Raw genomic sequence first — 21,645 nt, forward strand, 5'->3', positions numbered from 1 at the left:
AATCGCAGTTATCTAATCAAGATAACAGATTAAACTTTAAATTGTTATAAAGGCAATCAAAATTGAAACAAGTCTTGACAATTCCTGTTCGGTATTCAGTTCCCTGGTATTGGTTTGTCATTGCCACCTTTGACAAACTATGTCAAAGGAGGCGATGACAGTTTCACAGTTACGGAGAACCACCCCTGCTATAAAAAATATAATATTGAATAATATACATTACTAGATTCTATTTCTTATAAAATAATTATGCCGATCCTCAACCGGTATATTCTGACCAGCATCCGTCGGTAATCTCCAGGAAAATTACGTTACTTACTGGCGGTAGATAGTCAGGTATACGTAAAACTTTTTAAAAGGGGTCCCTAAAATGTAACAAGTCTGTAACTCATCATATTTAAAGTCTTTTCCGTCGTATCTAGAAAAGCGTGTGGTTCATCCTACGAGGCCTCCGTGGTGATAACTATATGCAACTATATTTCGTTGCCCGAAATGCTATGCGTGCTAGTGGCTTTAAAAGATTGTAAAATCAACATTCCTATGTTCTCCCTTAACCCCCAATGTACCTTCTTGTACATAAATAAATAAATGAAATAAAATACAAGTTCATGGCACCAAGTGTGATCTGTCAGAACCAGACTATACTGCTCTAAATGTGTTCCTGGTCATTGATGAGCTTATTTAATATTTATTTATTTATTTATTTTAAAGAATATGCGAGTAGAGCCTGGCATCTAATAATCGTTTTTCAGGCTAAATGACAAAGCTATCCTGAAGTTTTACCCTAGACCTAATATAGTTTTCCGGAAACACACTAATTGGCAATCTTGCCGATTGGCACTGAAAGTTTTATAGTTCATTAATCATATGCCAGCTAATGCCTGCGCTCATCTTCAGTGTAATTCTCATCAGAACAATGGGAGCATCAGAAACAAAATATACGATAGAAGTGCTGTTGTGTGCACGGCAACACTTAGATATTATTGCACTAACGAAACGTGGATAAAAAAAAGTAGAAAACGAGGAACTATTAGCCGAATATTTTATTTAAATTATTTCACACATTAGATGAGGAGTAGAAGCAATGCCAGAAAATGTCAAATGTAGTGTCAAAGATATCAAACTTGAGCCCCACACATTATTAATTTCATTTAATTCTAAGCAAATAATCAAATAATAAGAGATACATGCAGGCCAACAAATTTCGACAAAATGGAAGCAAAAAAGCATATACATGGGATGAAATAATCAAATCCGGGAAAGCCGGGTCGGGGAAAGGATTGATTGATTGATAAAGATTAAGCCACCCAAGAGGTGGCACGGGCATGAATAGCCCGTAAGTGGTGGCCCTTTTGAGCCATTACCAGTATCAAGAGCTGATACTGGAGATCTGTGGAGGCGCGACTGCACCCTGCGTGACGGGAGATGTCTCCCGGACCAAATGGTGACCAAATGGAGCGGGGAAAGGGGTAAATTAATCCAAATGGGCAAAAATTAAAATTGGGGGGGGGGGGGGGGGGGGTTAATGAAAGATAAAATAAATAAAAGTATAAATTTGCGCTATTTTATATCAAACTAGTTGTGAAAATTTTTGAAAGCCACTAGTATTGTTTCTATTCAAAACTAATGAACCAGAGGGGTAATACAATTTTAACAAATACTGTAGATTACCAACGAAGTTTCCCGACCCCTCCTTGTGGTAGGTCAGTTGTGCTATTGGTGAATAATTTGTCAAATCTGGTTCAATAAAACACTAAATGCTGGATTTTTTTTAAGAATTAGTCCATTGCATCCTGAAACTACATGCTAAGGAACCAACATAGGTACAGTAGATAGGATTTTAGACATCTAACAAGGCAAATAAAATACCCAAATTGATTAACATTTGGGAAAGTTTATCTAGAACAATGATGTTAAAAAGTAAGGACAGTAAAACTATGAAATACCTACTGTAGGTAGGTAAAGACAAATCAAAGGATTTTTCCAGATACTTCAAAGATGGAGGAAAATACTGGGCCATTAACAAATTTAACAAGTCTGGCAACTAATAATAACCAACAAGTAATTGGTTATTATTAGTTACAATTATTATAATGCTACAAGTAGCATTTTAACTTTTTAGTAGTACTTTGTATTTACTAAAGAATTTAACATTATGACTGCAGCTTAACAAACCTTTGTAGGTAGTGAAGATAAATTTACTGGTAGTAACCAGGGAGGACGTTAGAAACAAAAATTAAAGCAGACAAATTCCCAAACAAAGGGGGTCAAAGAGTTTGTTAGTGTGCTTAAATAATGTAAGGAAGCACTTTGCCCTTGTCTTGTATATTTAATAAATCATTAGTCTTTTGCAGAGTTCCAGTCATGGATTGTTGCTAATGTAGTGCCGACTTTTAAGATGAGAGATAAGTTAATTGGGTGATAGATAGTGCAATAAGTTAATATACATTGTATGAAATTTTTTTGAATCAAGAACTGCAAAAGCTACTTTTTTACATCCTTAAAAACTTCTACTGTATATCTATAACGATGTTTATCCAAAGTTAGAAGCCATAGTGTGTCATAGAGGGAGAGAGGGTGACCCCCATGCTTTCCTTGAACAGGTTTGGCCCCTATGCACTCCCTTCACAAAGTTGGTGTATCTGAAGTGTTATGTCAAAGTCTAGATTTTAGCAAATTGTTAAAATCTTAAGTGTAATTATCTACAGTACAGTATATCTATAAGAGAGAGTATATAAATGTTCAAGATTAGAGGCCAGATGCTTAGGGCTAGCCTCATCAAACTTTGCAGGATTATTTGCGATTGTATGCCGAGTGTTATAGGGTGGTTTGGGTTGACCCCTCCCCCCATGATCCTCTTTACAAAGGATTGGCTATTCCAAATATCAGACTCCTACTGTCCAGTGTTAAAACAGACATTACAGCCCTTATCAATATTGAATCAACATCAACATGTTGATTGAAAGTTACTTGATCACCTTTTGCCCTCCCCCACCTCAGGAGGATATGTAATTGCAATGGTTTGGAAGTTGAGGATACCTTGTTCAAATTTATAGTGCATGCTTGGGTGTTGGAAGGCAGAGTGGGCAACACTACAGTTGATGCAGCTTGCTTAGGGGAGAAGAAAACACACTCCTAGAATGGCCAGGGTCACTATATAAGGGACAAAGGGGCATCACACTATTGCACTTCAATGAATCATGTCCATATTTCCACAGATAATGCATTGTCAGCATGGAGCATAGAATAACCTGGGAGTCAAGGATATATTTAATATCCTCATAATAGTCAAGACTGTGCTGATACCAACATTTAATTGGACATTTTTGGAGGCCTGAAAAAGACGATAGGCAATTAATTGCCTCTTTAGAAGGGGCTACAATGACACGTGCCAATCCGGGTGGGGTTAAAGGTAACATAGGTACCCCAGAGTCAACAAGGTGCTTGCATATATGTCAATCATCAGGGCAGGTATGGTCATCATATCAAAATAGTTCATCCATGTACCGGGAACAAACAGCTCACGGGACACAACAGTGGTTGAGGGAATATTGTGTGTTCAATTATGATTACCATGCTGCTCTTTCCCATTAAGCAGGGGAGGGGGGTAAAAGATGCAATTCTAGCTAAAAATAAAGTCATTTAAGGTGATATGGTAGTTGCCACTTGGGATTTAACCCTGCTAAAGAAGTGGGAGGGGGAACAGAATCAGACAGGTTAACCAAAAGATGAAGCCTGGGCTGGGTTTAGTGTAGCTGGGGCTACCGAGCCCTGTCTTCCCATCACTGGCTCGTGGGGCCTGGTCACCTGCTCCACGAGCCAGTGTTCGAGAAGTTGTTTCAGTTACAATGCATCATTTTGTCTTCCAAATGTTTGGGCCCTGGAGCCAAAAGATACCAGGCAAGACTTCTGAGGCATTTTGTTTCTTAAATAAAACTTAACACCTAAAATTTTATAAAAAAAACACATTGTGAGAATCATGCGCTGTATCATGGAAATAGTTGTAATATTTATTCTAACAAGTTTATATTAGATGCATTTCATGTGTCAATATTTTAGATATATAAAATTTGCCAATTTTGTTCTATGCACTGGTTCAGGTGCTATAGGTTTTTATCATTGCTGACAACTGGAGATAGGCAACTTCACCCTACAAACTTGAATAATCAGGATCTTACAAGGAAATAAGGTAGGGACAATTGTAAATGTGTGAAGACTCTTGCAAGCATACCCATCTTACAGTAAAAGATTGTAAAATATCACATTGGGTTCTCATGAAAGGGTACTGATTGGAGTGCAGTACAAGCATGAATGGGATTCTGATGGATCATTGCAAAAACACCATTATGCATACTAGCTTTAGGATGGAGGAAGAATAAAGGGCTACTGTGCCAGGACAAGCTAATATGATGCCAAACATCAAGATGACAATGTCAAAGTTAAAACTGGCAAATACTGTGGGTATCCATAAGTTTTGACAGTACAATACTAGGAAGGAGTAATTTGAGTAAGGTTTACCTGCACCCAGAAAGCATGCAACAAGATGAGTAAGATAAGGGTCTTTATGTAGTCATCACATGAATATTTAACGTGCAATGCCCATGACAAGCAAGCATAAGATTAACACCCAAAGAGTTTAGCTCTATATACAAGCTGACTTCCATCAAGGGATATGGGCAGACATTAGATTATTTGCTTCCTAATACAAACCGAAACACTGTTGATTGCAAGATGGAACCATCACTGAAGGTTAAAATCTGTACTACAATACAACAGCAAATCAAGGTCAAGACAGTGCTGAATAAACCCCAGACCAAAGAAGTGGGTAAGCCATTAAAAGCAATTATAAAGAATACTTAAGATACACTACTGGTAATAGTAACGGGTGAAAACTTGAAACCAAGCTCATTTGCAATATCGTAGACACTAGCTTAGCATTAAAGGGATCATTAATACAATAAAAAGGACAAGTACAAGTTTATTATTCCTACAAGTTTTCCCACAAGTTGTTGCATTGTAATTAGAGACAGAATTTTCCAAGTACTTTTTCAGGATCTTACATGGGAATAAGGTAGGTACAATTGTAAATGTGTGTGGACTCTTGCAAGCATAACCATCTTGCAGTAAAAGATTGCAGAAGATCACATTGTGTTCTCAATTAGTATTGTTCAAACTCAGCAAGTGTTGCTCAAACCATGTCAAGTTGATTGCAGTTCAGTCGTGGATCAGTTGAAGTTGTTACATGAACCAAGTATAGTTCATCTGTTGAACCCATGCAGTTATCTGTGGAACTAACAGTAAACCAACATTTTCCTAAAAAGTCAAACCCTCTTTGTTCAAATGTAATTATGTAGACCAGTACTGCATATATTAACCTATTGCAGTATAGTAACCTTTAGCCTTTATATTTAAACCTTGAACTTGCTATAAAGAAAAATATGGAAATTTTGTAATAGCCAAATGGGAAAAACAAGAAATGGATTTCATGCAAATCCAGATTGGTTTACCTCGTCTACTGGCCTCGACAAGGACAGGAAGCCAGTGGCTTGTCAAGGTTCTGCCTCCCTCCACCATTTGTTCTGATGATATTGTCTGTTTGGATCTTAACATGCAGCAGTGTTTTGGCATTTACAGCTTTAACAGATAGGCAGTTCATAATTATGGATGAAAAACTTCTCCCATTTTGTCCCATACAATACTGTGGCTTGTTAAGATTAAATCCATTGCTCCTTTTTCATGATACATCTGTTCTTTTGAAAACGTTGCCTGCATCAATATCCTCCAAATTGTTAAAATATTTAAGTTTTAATGAGCTCAGCCCTGTCATGTCTGGTTTGCAGTGATGTTAGCCCTGTAGCCATCGACAATTCTTGGTATGGAAGTATATTTAGTTCAGGTTTCTAAACCCCATGATCCAGAATTTCAGATGCCACTGTACTATACAGGTACCTATATTATAATTCTTGAATTGACTCGAGGGCCATTAACATTAGTGGCCTTGAAGAAGGACTGGAAGCCGGCAGCTTGTCAGAGGTCCCTCCCCCCAAAATGTGAGCAGGTTTGTAAGGTAGGATCTATTTTTAACAAACCCATGTTGCATCGAGTTTGCAAGATTGTTCACCGAGATGGTGAGCGATTCCCCTCACTTGGGATTCTCTCCAAGAGTTGCAGACGAGCGATTTATTCACCTAATTGTGTTTGTGGGGGTCAAGCTCTGCTCTTTCGGTCCACCTCTCAACTGTCAATCTACTTTTTAATTTCCCCTACCCCCTCACACACACACACACACACACACACACCCAGGAAGCAGCCCATAACAGCTGTCTAACTCTCTGGAACCTGGTCGATACCTAGTTGATTGTTGATAACCTATTTACTGCTCGGTAACAGAGGCATCAGAGCGAAAGAAACTCTGCCCATTTGATTTCCGCCATCACCGGGGATCGAACCCGGACCCTAGGATTACAAATCCCAAGCGATGTCCATTCAGCCACAGGCCCCCCCATGTCAAACTGATCGAATGGTAGTTTTCTGCCGAGCTCTTTCTGCCTTTTTTTTAATAGAAGGGTGACATTTGCATACAATATTTCCAACCTGGAGGAACTATCTTTTGGCCCAGAGATTTTCTGAAAAGGGGTTTTAGTGGTAGGCATAGTTCATCTGCCAGTTCCTTTACAACTTTGAATTAAATTCCATCCACACCTGAGGCTGCTGAATTTTAGATTATCAATGTTCTTCCCAATTCATTCAATGCACAATATTTTTATAACTTTCAGCAATGATTTAAAATTGCAACTACTGTACAGTATTTAAATCGATAGTCAATTGTGACTTCACAAATTGCCCAGATTACCATTGTTTAACCTGGGAAATATGACCATGACCACATCAGCTACATATCCAACCCACCCATCTGAAAATGAAGAAGCGACAACATTTTAGTCCGTCCTGGACCATCATCAATTTGTGTCATTTTCAGATGTGTGGGTTAGATATAAACTCTTTAACTATGTTATTTTGATATCATATGCAAATCAGATACAGTTTGAAAAGACACTATACACAATATCTTCGCAGAAACATGCCTATATCCATCACTTTATTCAAGTTAACAGTACTGTACAGTGAAGTTACAAATTATAAAAATACTATTATCAAACACATTGTAATTTTATAAACAGTATACACAATAAATACATAAAACATTTCTCCCTCTCAAGCTGATTAAGCTCTGTGAACTTTGCAAACACTCCATGCAAATAAAAAGGCCCAGTCTTTGGAACTCACTCCCGGATGAATTAAAAAATTGTCCAACCCATCCCATGTTCAAAAGTAAAATAAAAAAAAGTACCTAGTTTCATCCTACCTTGTGCTTCAAACTCTCACTGTATACTGTACTACCAACTTCCCCAATATTAGTACTGAAGACATATATCCTTACCAGTGTAATCACCTCTGTTAACTTACATTGTAGTTATCTGTTGATATAAAACCTTGCTACAACGTACCTTTTCATCTTACCTGATATGTCAGGTTAAGAACCTGCCCAAAATGCTATGCATGTTATGGCTTTGCATGAATGTAAAAACACCAGTTTTATGTAATTTCACCAACCCATTGTACCTTTCAAATAAAAATTATTATTTTTATGTTTAATTACTATGACATAGATTACATTACAGTACTGTATTACTGAAGTGTGCCCTGTTTTATATTGTATAGCACTGGAAAAGATAAAAGTGAACTTTAATTTTAAGTTACTGTAATTTAGTATTAAAAATTTTAAATAAATAAGTTCACTTTCACCCTTTCCAATGCAATACAATATAGAACATGGGCACACTTAAAGTATATAATTAATTCATATACAGTATAATATTGTAAAGCTCTGCACATTGTACACACACTATATGTCAAGATTTAATACTGTACATAACAAGTACTGTATAGCAGAGGGCTGATGATAATGTAGATGGTACACTAAAGTTTTCATCCCTTATACTGTACAAAACATTTCCCCCTGGACCTAATTTGGCCATAGTTTGAACCCTTGTACACTAAACAGTCCTCTTCAGAGACCAAGTCAAAACAAACCAAAACCTGGTCAGGTTTTTAATCAATATTAATTAAGCATAGTGCTTGCATGATCTGTGCAGCCATCAAGTAGCTATGCAAGACTGTACCGTATTTACTCCCACCACCATTCTACATTCTTGAATATAAATGAATAAACAAACAAAATCCACATAACACTAATCAGATCATGAGACTTATTACCTTTTAAACATTAACTTCGACAGTTTTACCTTAAAAAGGCTTTATATGATAAAATAACTAGTGTTTTGTGTCAAGTATGCCCGTGACCGAGGAGTTAAAAGTTGGGAGAGTTAGACCTGACCGGGGGCTAAGAGTGACTAGATATACTTCCAGACACACAAGCATCGTCACAGTTACCTGGACTGACGACCGGGGCCTTCTTAATGAATAAATTTTGGAGGTTGATTTGGCCCTTGGGAACATAGAAGGTTGCACATGGGGTGGCACTGAGGAATAAGCACACCTACACCGTGTGTTGTGGCGGCCGACAACACACTGGCCTCCATCCTACCTCAAGGCTCCCTGCTCACATATCTTACTACTCTCTTCACACTGTACCAACACAAACAACCGGAAATATTTAATATCTAAATATCTAAATTACAATTAATATAAACCCCGTCTTATTTGATATTTTTGTTTAAATCATAGTGATGCTGCAGGTGCCGCGCGCAGTTTGAACACCTGGAAGTGTTCACCTGAGGGCCTCCATCTCCATAGCCCAGGGTTGCCAGATCCAAATTGCGGAAAGTAGCGAGCTGACGGTCAAAAAGTAGCGAATTTGTAATAAGAGTAGCCCAATTTTTTTTTTAGTGAATAATATGGGTTTTAAAGTAATATATTTTGATACATAGAGTACACTACACGATGTTAATTGTTTTATTAATATTATTTCTGCACATACACATATTATATATATATATATATATATATATATATATATATATATATATATATATATATATATATATATATATATATATATATATATATATATATATGTCGTACCTAGTAGCCAGAACTCACTTTTTGGCCTACTATTCAAGGCCCGATTTGCCTAATAAGCCAAGTTTTCCTGAATTAATATATTTTTTCTAATTTTTTTCTTATGAAATGATAAAGCTACCCATTTCATTATGTATGAGGTCAATTTTTTTTTATTGTAGTTAAAATTAACGTAGATATATGACCGAACCTAACCAACCCTACCTAACCTAACCTAACCTATTTTCATAGGTTAGGTTGGGTTAGGTTGCCGAAAAAGGTAGGTTAGGTTAGGTTAGGTAGGTTAGGTAGTCTAAAAAACATTAATTCATGAAAACTTGGCTTATTAGGCAAATCGGGCCTTGCATAGTAGGCTGAGAAGTGCGTTCTGGCTATTAGGTACGACATATATATATATATATATATATATATATATATATATATATATATATATATATATATATATATGTCGTACCTAGTAGCCAGAACGCACTTCTCAGCCTACTATGCAAGGCCCGATTTGCCTAATAATCCAAGTTTTCATGAATTAATATATTTTCTCTAATTTTTTTCTTATGAAATGATAAAGCTACCCATTTCATTATGTATGAGGTCAATTTTTTTTTATTGGAGTTAAAATTAACGTAGATATATGACCGAACCTAACCAACCCTACCTAACCTAACCTAACCTATCTTTAAAGGTTAGGTTAGGTTAGGTAGCCGAAAAAGTTAGGTTAGGTTAGGTTAGGTAGGTTAGGTAGTCGAAAAACAATTAATTCATGAAAACTTGGCTTATTAGGCAAATCGGGCCTTGCATAGTAGGCTGAGAAGTGCGTTCTGGCTATTAGGTACGACATATATATATATATATATATATATATATATATATATATATATATATATATATATATCGTACCTAGTAGCCAGAACTCACTTCTCAGCCTACTATTCAAGGCCCGATTTGCCTAATAAGCCAAGTTTTCCTGAATTAATATATTTACTATAATTTTTTTCTTATGAAATGATAAAGCTACCCTTTTCACTATGTATGAGGTTAATTTTTTTTATTGGAGTTAAAATTAACGTAGATATATGACCGAACCTAACCAACCCTACCTAACCTAACCTAACCTATATATATATAGGTAAGGTTAGGTTAGGTAGCCAAAAAAAGCTAGGTTAGGTTAGGTTAGGTAGGTTAGGTAGACGAAAAAACATTAATTCATGAAAACTTGGCTTACTAGGCAAATCGGGCCTTGCATAGTAGGCTGAGAAGTGAGTTCTGGCTACTAGGTACGACATATATATATATATTGATTTTTTGCCGCCAGAGGTGGATAGTTCATTAAGCATCCCCTATTCAACCAGTGAGTGGTAGTTGTGCACCCCGAACCCCGACCGGTTGTGTAAGCGGACCCCGACCAGTTGTGTAACTGCAAGCTTAGCATGAACGAACCGTCAATAAACATACTTGAACTTGAAATGGACTTTAATGTTTTTTCGGCAGCTTTATTTCCTTAGTTTCCGAGCTGTTTTCTTTACCGAGTATGTTGTAATAAATTATTCCTATATTTACAGTTGTTTCTCCCTGTGAAGATCATTAAACAATGGTGATTATAAGGGCGCTGAAGTTCAGCCTGGCCAGGGCCGCCAGCAGCCCTTTGGCCCGCCCGGGCAGCACCCAGTCTTTAATTTGGCACCTTTGGGGCACCTTGGTATAAGCCTAACATGTGTATATACACACTGGCTGCCTGTCCCCCCTTACACAATGATTTATTATTACCTATTATTTTATCGTTTAATTTAAATATTAAATAAAATAATTAATTTAATTATTATAGTAAGTATTTAATAATTTAATAATAAGTAGTAGGTACATACAAATAATTAAAAAGTACAGTTTAGTCATAGGAAATTCCTAGATTGGAATTCACTACCAAATTTCGATATATCCAAGTATTTTTAGTGTGAAATGCTGTTATTATATGCATAAATTGTTGTTTTAATAATATTACGCTTAACCACTTGGACTGGACGGTAGAGCGGCGGTCTCCTTTCCTACAGGTCCGCGTTCAATCCCCGACCGCCCAAGAGATTGGGCACCATTCCTTTCCCCCGTTCCATCCCAAATCCGTATCCTGACCCCTTCAGAGTGCTATTTAGTCGTAATGGCTTGGCGCTTTCACTTGATAGTTCCCCCACCCCTCCTGAATAATATTACAAGAGCAGTATTTACGGGCTATTCATGCCCGTGCCACCTCTTGGGTGGCTTAATCTTCATCAATCGAGAGCAGTACGTCCTAACCAGACGTTATATGATGATATCCTGAACAGTTGATAAATAAAAGTAATTGCGGAACTCCAGTTATCTAATATTTATCATAAATGAATAAAACCTTATCATAAGCCAAGGGATTTATTTGTAGATCAGTGTTTAAAGGGAATTCGGAAGTAATAATAACACAGCTGATGCCATCTGTCGGCAGAAGAGAACACTATCAACTGGCTGGTCAACAGTGGCCATAAGATACAGCTTACGCCATCTGTTGACATCAGATTACACTTATAACAAATTACCCTGCAAAATACAACTAACGCCATCTCTTTTTTTTCCAACGCACTATAAATAGCCAAACAGTAACCCATAAGGCGGGTTGTTGTGCTCGGGTATGAGGTTCCAAGCTCCTCCCACAAGATGATATGGGGTGCATAATAAATGACATATCATTGGTAGATATTCTTTGTTGACATTCACCACAGCCAATCACAAGAAGGGATCAGCTAAAGGCTCCATCCACTTAATAAATCATCTTTATTCAACACACCATCCTTGCTTATGACATTCTGCTTCAATTTTAATCTACCTAAAAAGTGAAATGTTAAGTATTTAAAAGTATTAATATAGTGATAATTAAATACTGCAGGATGAAACGAGTGTTACAGAAATATGGGCTGGCTACCTAACTTGTGACGTCATCAGTGGGGGTTGTCTCACGCAAATAATATCGGCGATACAATGCTTCCGTCCTCTTATTGGTCTACATTATTCAGTTAGATGGAAATTTGTCTTGTATAAAACAAAAATTGTTGTTCTTTTGTACAACAACAAGGTTATTGAGCAAAAGGACGTATTTCTTATTTTGCATTTTATTCATATACGCGTTGGCATTCCCCGCAACAACCAATCACAGGAAGGTATTTGTTGGAAACTCTGCCTTCAACAAGTTGATTCCTAATAAACTCTAACAATAAATTCGTTTAATAAACGAGTATTTAGGGTCAAGCTACAGATGAACATTATAGGATAACAGTGTTTTAGTTTGCAGCTTCGTTAGACAGAATCCCTGGTCTTAATTTTAAAAATAAAGAACTAGAAAGCGTATTTTATTGCTAACTTTTCGAGAAATAAATCCCAGTCTCATATTTGCGAACATTTATGCATTGATTTTTTGGCTTAAGTTCTTATCATAATCCCTTTTGCAATCTCAACACCAACTGGCTCGTATCTTGTAACTATCTTCGTTACTTTGCCTCAAAACCTTACATTTGTCTTACATATCCTCAACAGTAGATAAAAAAAAAGTAATTGCAGAATTCTAGTTCCCTAATACATGGTTTCATGGTATAAAACCTTATTATAAGCTACCAGACGTATAGATCAGTGTTTAAAGTAATAATAATACATTATTATTAATGTAATAATATTATTACAATAATAATAATACAGCTGATGCCATCTGTCGGCAGAAGAGAACACTATCAACTTTTTTTTTTTTTTCTTTCTTTTTAGCAGGGATAATCCTGCGCGGGCCCTAAGCCTCTGGCTGGCCCACTAAGTGATGCTTGTTTCCGGTTTACCTGGGCGGAGGATGAGTATGTATGACTCGTATGGTTGCTTCAGTAAGATTTTGCCATATGTGTTTAACAACTTCCTCTGCTCTGTTGAATCGAAGGTGAAATCTTAACGGGTTTGTAACTGTGCACTGTGTTAGATAATGTTCCAGTGGTCTGTCGGGCATTTCTCCACAGTGTTGACATTTCCTCTCACCTTCCGGAACCCGTAAGCCTATTTCCCATGCACATGGGTATCCAAGCCTGATGCGATGTAAGTGCACTTCTGTTGTTCTACTGCCCCCTTTCATCAAACTAAGTGGTTCGTAGTTGGTTGAATTCTTGTACCAACCCGCAGATCCTGATGTTGCAACTGCTGTGGTGTGGTCACTGTACATCTTTCGCATTGCTCTGTTTCGAATCACTTTCTTCATCTGGGAGAGACTCTGTGGTATGTAAATGTCTACATTCCTCCTCTTAGTAGCAAGTTTTGCAGCTTCGTCTGCAATGTCATTACCTAATAGTCCCACATGACTTGGCACCCAGTTGATAAGTACCCGTCGGCCTTGTCGTTTGAGTGTGTGCATGAATGATAAGACATTGGTGATCAGATGGATGTTATCACATATGTGTTCCTGTTGCAAGGTTTCAATGGCGGTTCTCGAATCTGTATGGATGATAACATGTTGTCGGTGTTCAACAAGAGCATGTTCCAAAGCCTTTTGAATGGCTAGCATCTCAGTCTGTAAAGTCGAACACCCATTTGAGAGCCTCCAACTATATACAGAGTTTCCTGCTTTAACTGCAGTTCCGGTTTCTTGTCCCTGCTGGTCTACTGTCCCATCCGTGAAGTAAGTGAAGCTGTCGGATGCCATGTTTGCTTCTATATGCATCTGTGCAAAGTGACGGAGCAGATGAGGATGTGTCTGGTTCTTCTTCCCGTCAAGAGCCATAATCTGAAAGTCTGCTGGCAGAGATTCCCAAGGGGCTTGTATAACAAAGTCTGCATGTATGTCGTCGACACCCCTCTCAGTGACTGTGTTTGCCATATCGAATGTATCGATGGCGTTTATCGCACAATGGGTCCACCTGTTGCCATTGGAGGCTCTTCTGTCCAGAGTTAGTGCTCCAGTGATCATATCTTTAAGTGAACTGATTCTAGGTCTAGTCAATATCTTGGTCAGCATGCACGCAGCAATCCCCTTTACCCTTATTTCAATCGACGTTAGCTTTGTCTCTAGTCTTAGGTTCAGGATTTTAGTCCATCTGGGAGCACCGGTTATGACTCGCAATGCATCATTTTGAAGAACCTCAACGTTTGCCCACTGACCAGGAGAAAGAGTGAGTAAGGCAGGCGCTGCATAATCAACCAGGGAACGAACGGCGCGTATGTAAAACATTCTCAACACTCTGTGTCCCGCTCCTAGACGGGGCCCTGTGATTGCTCTCATTATATTTATTCGTGACTTCGCTTTCTCCTTTAGATATTGAATTTGCTTATGGAATGTCATTTTAAAATCAATCCACACTCCGAGATATCGATATTGCGTAACCCACTGAAGGTTAATGTCCTGAATGCGTAGGTGCCTGTCTGGAGCCTTGCCACCTAGTCTCATCGCCTTAGACTTCTGTGCAGATATTTTTAGCCCTAAAACACTGCATTCAGAAGCCACTTGATCTAAAGCACCTTGAGCTTTATTTAGAAGTGAAGGACCCGTAATGACTAATGCTAGATCATCAGCATAGCTTAGCAATGTAACCCCTTCTGTAAAGGACATGGTAACAAGGTTTTCCATAAGGATGTTAAAAAGACTAGGACTGAGGACTCCTCCTTGTGGAGTCCCATTCTCGTGCAAGTGGTAGTCCGACACTTGTCCTTGCAACTTTACTCTGGCATACCTGTGACTTAGGTAATCTTGAATCCATGCTAGCATTTTCCCCCTCACACCTTTTTTAACTAAGGTGTGTAGTATTGCTGGCGGGCTTGCAAGTTCAAACGCTTTTTCCAGATCAAGGAAGACCACTATAGCTGGACCCGAGTTAACTGTTCCTAGTAATGTTGCTATGCAGTTGGCAGTACCTACACCTCTAGTGAAGCCAAATATGTGTTTATGAAGGTCTCCAGTCTTCCACAGTAGCCTATTTAAGACCATCCGTTCTGCAGTTTTACTAACGCATGATGTTAATGAAATGGGTCTGTAATTGCCAGGTTCATTCGGCTTAGGAATCGGGATGATGTCTGCTTTCTTCCAAGAGGGCGGTAGTTTGCCTTGCTGCCAAGACGCATTGATGACGTCCAATATCCCTCGGTCTCCAGCAGGACCTGCATGTGCGATCATTGAGTATGTAATGTTATCAGCACATGGTGCAGTGTCCTTACCACCTTTTTTGGCTCTGCTCTAGTTCCTGTTCGGTGAAGGGACAGTCACATTCGTCATTTATAGCTATGCCCTCATGAATGACTGTCATCCTCTCTTGTTTTAAGTGTTCTTGCTGCCTTCGGACCATTGCAGGAGGCTGAGAGACTTGCTCTCCAATTTGCAGAAAGAACAGCTTCATATCAGCTTCCTGCAATGGTCCGAAGGCAGCAAGAACACTATCAACTGGCTGGTCAACAGTGGCCATAAGATACAGCTTACGCCATCTGTTGACATCAGATTACACTTATAACAAATTACCCTACAAAATACAACTAGCGCCATCTGTTTTTTTTCCAACGCACTATAAATAGCCAAACAGCAACCCATAAGGCGGGTTGTTGTGCTCGGGTAGGAGGTTCCAAGCTCCGCCCACAAGATGATATGGGGTGCATAATAAATGGCGTATCATTGGTAGATATTCTTTGTTGACATTCACCATAGCCAATCACAGGAAGGGATCAGCTAAAGGCTCCATCCACTTAATAAATCATCTTTATTCAACACACCATCCTTGCTTATGACATTCTGCTTCAACTTTAATCTGTCTAAAAAGTGAAATGTTAAGTATTTAAAAATATTAATATAGTGATAATTAAATACTGCAGGATGTAACGGGTGTTACAGAAACATGGGCTGGCTACCTAACTTGTGACGTCATCAGTGGGGGTTGCCTTGACACAAATAATGATACACTGCTCTGCCCTTGGGCGCATCCGATCCCACGATCGTCGTCGCCCCTAAATCAACACAACACTGCTCTGCCCTCTTATTCGAGTAAATTATTCAGTTAGATGGAGATTTCTGTCAGGTGCAAAACAGAAACTGTTGTTCTTTTTCACAACAACCTTGTTGTTGTGCATAAGGACCTATTTCTTAGTTTAAATTTTATTCATAAAAGAGTGTTGTATTCCCCGCAACAGCCAATCACAGGAAGGTATTTCCGGAAGCTCGGCCTCCTTATGGACTCAGCACATCGCTCAAGCTCATGGCTCTCTGTGTCATTTCTTGTATATACAAACTATGACTTTTTTCGATTACTGTTATAATTAATAATATGAGATATAAAAGTTTTTACACAAAATGGCTAAATTCTGCCATTAAATGGACTTTGTCTGGTATTCATACAAACATACACCAATTTATTACCATTCATCCATTATTAATTTCAAATGTAATGTATACTGTTTAGTTTATTCCTATCGCCATTACTTGGTGCAATATTTGAAAGTTGTCTATTTATTTATCGATCTATCTATTATCTTGTATTTATATTTACAAGATAATAGATAGATCTATTTATATTTCTGTGCTTGGAAGAAAACTCTGCATTGAATTGGGACTAATTTATTAAATAATATTATTTAGTATTTATTAATATTTACAATTATTATTAATTACAATTATTTATAGCTTAGTTACTTTCATGTAACTCGCAATCGTACATTCTTAACATTAATAGCCCAAATTAGCACATCTTGCTTTTAAATTAGCCCAAAAAGTAGCAAGTAGCGAAATTAAAAATTTGGGAGCGCGGGGCTCTCAAAAGTAGCCCAATTTGTTATTTGTAGCCCAGTCTGGCAACACTGCTCCATAGTGGTCTTGACGGGGACAGGAAGCCAGCGGGCTTGACAGGTCCAGATAGAAAATGGACCATAATAGAAAACGGAGATATCTTACATTTTACCCAAATTAACCTACAGTGTTAAAAAATACGACGCATGGTGGAAATATTACTCATGATCTTTATTTTGTTTGCGTAATTCAGGGTAATTGCACATATTTGAAGTTTTAAACTATGTCTTTATGCGGGAAATATGAACGTATATTTATACGTTCGAAATACGTAACGTATATTTACATGTACGTATCTGATCGATTAGACACAATGAATTTAGTATGATTTTATATTTATTCAAAATATAAAAAAGTGAAGTGTGGAAGACGTTGAGACGAAGCCTGGAGCAGTTCAAGTACGTTTATTGAGACAATAAAATACATCTCAAAGGGATAGAGTAGCTTAGGCTATTTCTACCCTCCTCTAATTCAAGTCCCTCAAGGGGCACATAAATCCAGTGTGTACTATTCCACAAATCACAGTACAAGAATCACATTTTACATTACAGGTTAATATAGTAAACATAGCATATAAGATACTCTCTTGGGGCAAAGTGCGTGTAGCTCGTAAGTATTCTGTCTATCATACCATTATCACGCATCCAAACAATTTGATGTGGTACGAACACTACTTATTTCCTTATTACTATAGTTATCAATAAGTTGACACTTTAATACATAATGATCTAAGGTGTGGGCGTACGGCATACTACATAATTTACACTCCTTATCTGTTCACTGACATCAACACCGTACTGCCATAAATATTTGTATCCTATTCTTAATCTCATGTAAATTGAATCCTTCCAAGTAGACTTTCCTCTTCTGTAAGTGAAGGACGAATTTGTATTTATTATTGCGTAATGCTTAAGTGTGTTACTGATGTCCATTATTGCCGTTCTCTTAACTGTTTTGTTCATCCTCTTGGATCATCTTGAGTCTTGTCTTTATTTCAAAATTTTCTTACAACATCGACAAGTTTTTTCCGAAGCTCTCTTCGCTCCCTCTTCAATTTTAGCTTTGACCAAGGACACATTTTTGGGTGTGCCTTTAATTATATAATGTGTAACGGTTCCTTTTGGTGGAACCCTCAGCCAGACATTATATACTTGATCAAGCCACTTGGGCTGGACGGTACAGCGACGGTCTCGCTTCATGCAGGTCGGTGTTCAATCCCTGACGGTCCAAATGGTTGGGCACCATTCATCCCCCCACCACCACCGTCCCATCCCAAATCCTTATCCTGATCCCTTCCAAGTACTGTATGGCTTGGCGTTTTCTCCTGAAAATTCCCTCCCTCTCTTCGCTCCCATCAATTGCCTCATTCAACAATATTGCCACATGTAAAGGGATCCACATGAATCTTACTTTATACCCATTTTTTCTAATGTATCTATTTTTAACATCACCTTTGATGTTGTTAGTTGTTGTACAAGTGAGGAGAAAGCAAAAAGTCATGTCAAAAGGTAGTTTTATTAATATTCATCATGGAGGAAAGTAGAGTGAGGATTGAAATTGAAATTGAAATAAGTTTATTGAGGTAAAATACACACAAAGGGATGAGGTAGCTCAAGCTATTCTCACCCCGTTCAGTACATCGTGTTAATACATACATATAAACACATCACAAACAATAAACATATTACCAAACATTCTGAGAGATAAACATCTACATTTCCTAGAGTGAGGATACTATCTTGGAACGTTATTGGGTTAAAAACTTGAGCGGTGAATGTACACTATTATCCTATTAGAGTGAATATTGACATAATAGCATTCCAGGAAACTGGGGATAGGAATGGTAGCATTCTGAGGTTAAATGGCTATAAAAGTTTTCACTCATGTGCTGGTGGAGGAATTAGGGGAGTCTCGTGTCATGTCAAAAAATATCATACCTGCTGAGATACCTGAGAGATATGGAGGTATTGAAAGTATTAGTTTGCGGATACAATTACAAGACCAAGAGTTAAATTTAATTAACCTATACATCTATGATAACCCCTTTGATTTAAGATGTCAGATTCCCTCTTTTCTGAAGATACGCTTGTGGTAGGAAAGTTCAATGCGAGACATCCAGCTTTAGGATCAAGGGGTAAAGTGAATGGTAATTGTTGCAGATGGTACCAGCTTTTGCAGGAACATGAAGATGTACAACTGGTGGGCGAACCTTCTGCTCATCTCCGGGAGGGAGATTAGATTATGCTTGTTTGATAAATGTTGGGGGCATAGAGGGGAATTGTCTTACTGTGGATGAAATGCCAAGTGATCATTTTGCATTACAAACTGTGTCTACAAAATTATTGGCACACCCTTCGTCACTGTGATGGAGTGCGAAAAGATACGTAAATTCAGAGACAATTCTATAACCAATGTACCAACGATGTGTAAATATTTCATTCAAAATGATCTGCTACCAGACATTTTAGCCAAATATCCCCAGTTTGCTAACTGTAGGTAGTAACTAAGTGACTGTAACCTATCCACCGCTGCCCACTGGATGGGGGGCGGTGTGCAGGACAAACATATCAGTTGTGACACTAGCTCTCCACATACGTCAGTTGCTTAATTTAGAAACTGTACTTGTAGTCGATCTCGAACCCATTGATGATGTGACGATTTATACTGAATTTTGTAACTAGCTCATCAAGATTATAACTTGATTAGCTAAATGAATTGTGGGGTTCAGTCCCTGAGCCCATTATGTGCCTCTGTAACCCTTTCCACTACCGCCCACAAGATGGGTATGGGGTGCATAATAAATGAACTAAACTAACATCCTGACCCGCAAGGAATTGTGAACGGTCTCGTAGGTAAATGGGCGGAATCTGCCGAACTTAGTTTATTGCCCGCTATAACGAGAGAGTCATTAGATTCTTGGAAAGATCTAAGAAAGGACTTTAATATTTACAGCAGGTAACAGTGATGATGTCACTTGCACAGGTATTACCAGAGACGAACTAATAATGGCGATTGAAGTTAGGAAATCTACCGCCCCTGGGGAGGATGGAGTAACTTATGAAATAATGAACTGGCCATTATGGAGAAAAGCCCACTGTTAGACCTCTTTAATATTAGTTATAAAGAGGGCAGTATTCCTAGTAAATAGAAAAAAAGCTATGATTATCCCTATCCCTAAAGCCAATGGAGAGTACAGACCTGTGTCCTTTGTTTTTGTAAAATGATGGAGAGGATTATTTTAAATAGACTTTTATATATAATAGGAGATCAGCTGTCTAGTAATTTGTTCGGGTCCTCAGAGGAAAAAATACCTCTGACTGTATAATTAAATGTCTAGCTAATGATAACGATTACTATAGATTTGGTATTGATTTACGAGGAGCCTTTGATAAAGCTAACAAAGAGGTTATCTTATATGAACTACCTGGTCTTGGTATTAAAGGCAGATTATTGCGCTGGATAGGGGATTATCTTCGTGAAAGGAAGGCTCAGGTGTGGTATCAAGGTTGTATGTCAGGTGTGAGATCTTTTGAACTCGACACACCTCAGGGAGGAGTGTTGAGTCCCACCCTGTTTAATATACTAATGAATAGGATAGCATCTGAGAGATACTCAAATGGGGTAACTCCGATTATACATGCCGATGATATTTTGTTTCAGGGCAACTCCTCTCACTGTAGTATGAGCTAATCTATCCCTATCTTACATATGGTATCTGTGCATGGGTTCAACCACTGCAAACTACCTCAAGCCCATCATCATCCAGCAAAAATCTGCTATCAGAATGATAGCAAACTCTGCTTTCAGACAACACTCAGCCCACCCGTTTAAATCCTTAGCATGCTAAACATAAACTCACTCCGCACATTAACTCTTGTGCCATTTACATTTATAAAACCCTGTTCTAAAACCCTGATGTAAAAACCTAAATGTTCTAAAAACCTAAATGCAAACCCTGTTCTAAAACTTTTCCTGGACACATGTAATAGAACCCATAATCACCATGCTAGAAATAAATATATCTTTGATATCCCCAAAGTCAAACTTAATCTATATAAACACTATGCAAATAAAGGGACCTTGTCTATGGAACTCACTCCCTAACAAATTGAAAAACTGTCCAACTTTTGCCTTATTCAAAAATAAAACCAAAAACTACCTAATTTCATCTTCATAGTTTCCTACCTAGTACTTTATACTCGTACTGTATCTAGTTTAGTATTTTTAGTTTAGTTCATTTATTATGTACCCCATACCCATCTTGTAGGCGTTACAGACGCACATAATGGGTTCAGGGACTGAACCCCACAATTCATTTAGCTAATCAAGTTACAATCTTGATGAGCTAGTTACAAAATTCAGTATAAGTCGTCACATCATCAATGGGTTCGAGATCGAGGACTGTATCTAGTGCAACCCAATCCCCCAATATATGTACTTAAGCCATACAATCTTTACCTTTGTCATCATTGCTATCACCGTATATCATGATTGTTATATTGAGTGCATATTTTACTGCATTATTCCATGAAATGATCCTCATTGTAGCAAATTGTGCTACAATGAACCAGTTGATAACCCTCAATTTTACCCTAATGTACCTACTAATCTTTGTCATTATTGTGTATTGTCATTATTGTGTATTGTCATATTGTGTATGTCATTATTGTGTATTAATCTAATTTTTGTGTATTGTGTCAAATTTTCTTACAATGTAACTGTAAACATTTTTTTTAATT

General features: G+C 37.8%; 1 protein-coding gene across 2 annotated transcripts in view; it reads right to left on the reverse strand.

Annotated features, from left to right (window-relative positions):
• The window catches only part of LOC123762252 (ornithine decarboxylase), a 31,582-nt gene extending 22,980 nt beyond the window's left edge, over positions 1 to 8,602 (reverse strand). The window contains exon 1 of one of the 2 annotated variants that reach the window (XM_045748648.2): positions 8,455 to 8,602. The gene's annotated coding sequence lies outside the window, so the exon portion shown is untranslated. The remainder of the gene's footprint in view (positions 1 to 8,454) is intronic. The other variant, XM_069324685.1, reaches the window with a different exon arrangement.
• Between the last annotated feature and the right edge of the window lie 13,043 nt (positions 8,603 to 21,645).

This window comes from Procambarus clarkii, chromosome 2 (assembly GCF_040958095.1).
Source record: "Procambarus clarkii isolate CNS0578487 chromosome 2, FALCON_Pclarkii_2.0, whole genome shotgun sequence".
NCBI classification, from domain to species: domain Eukaryota; kingdom Metazoa; phylum Arthropoda; class Malacostraca; order Decapoda; family Cambaridae; genus Procambarus; species Procambarus clarkii.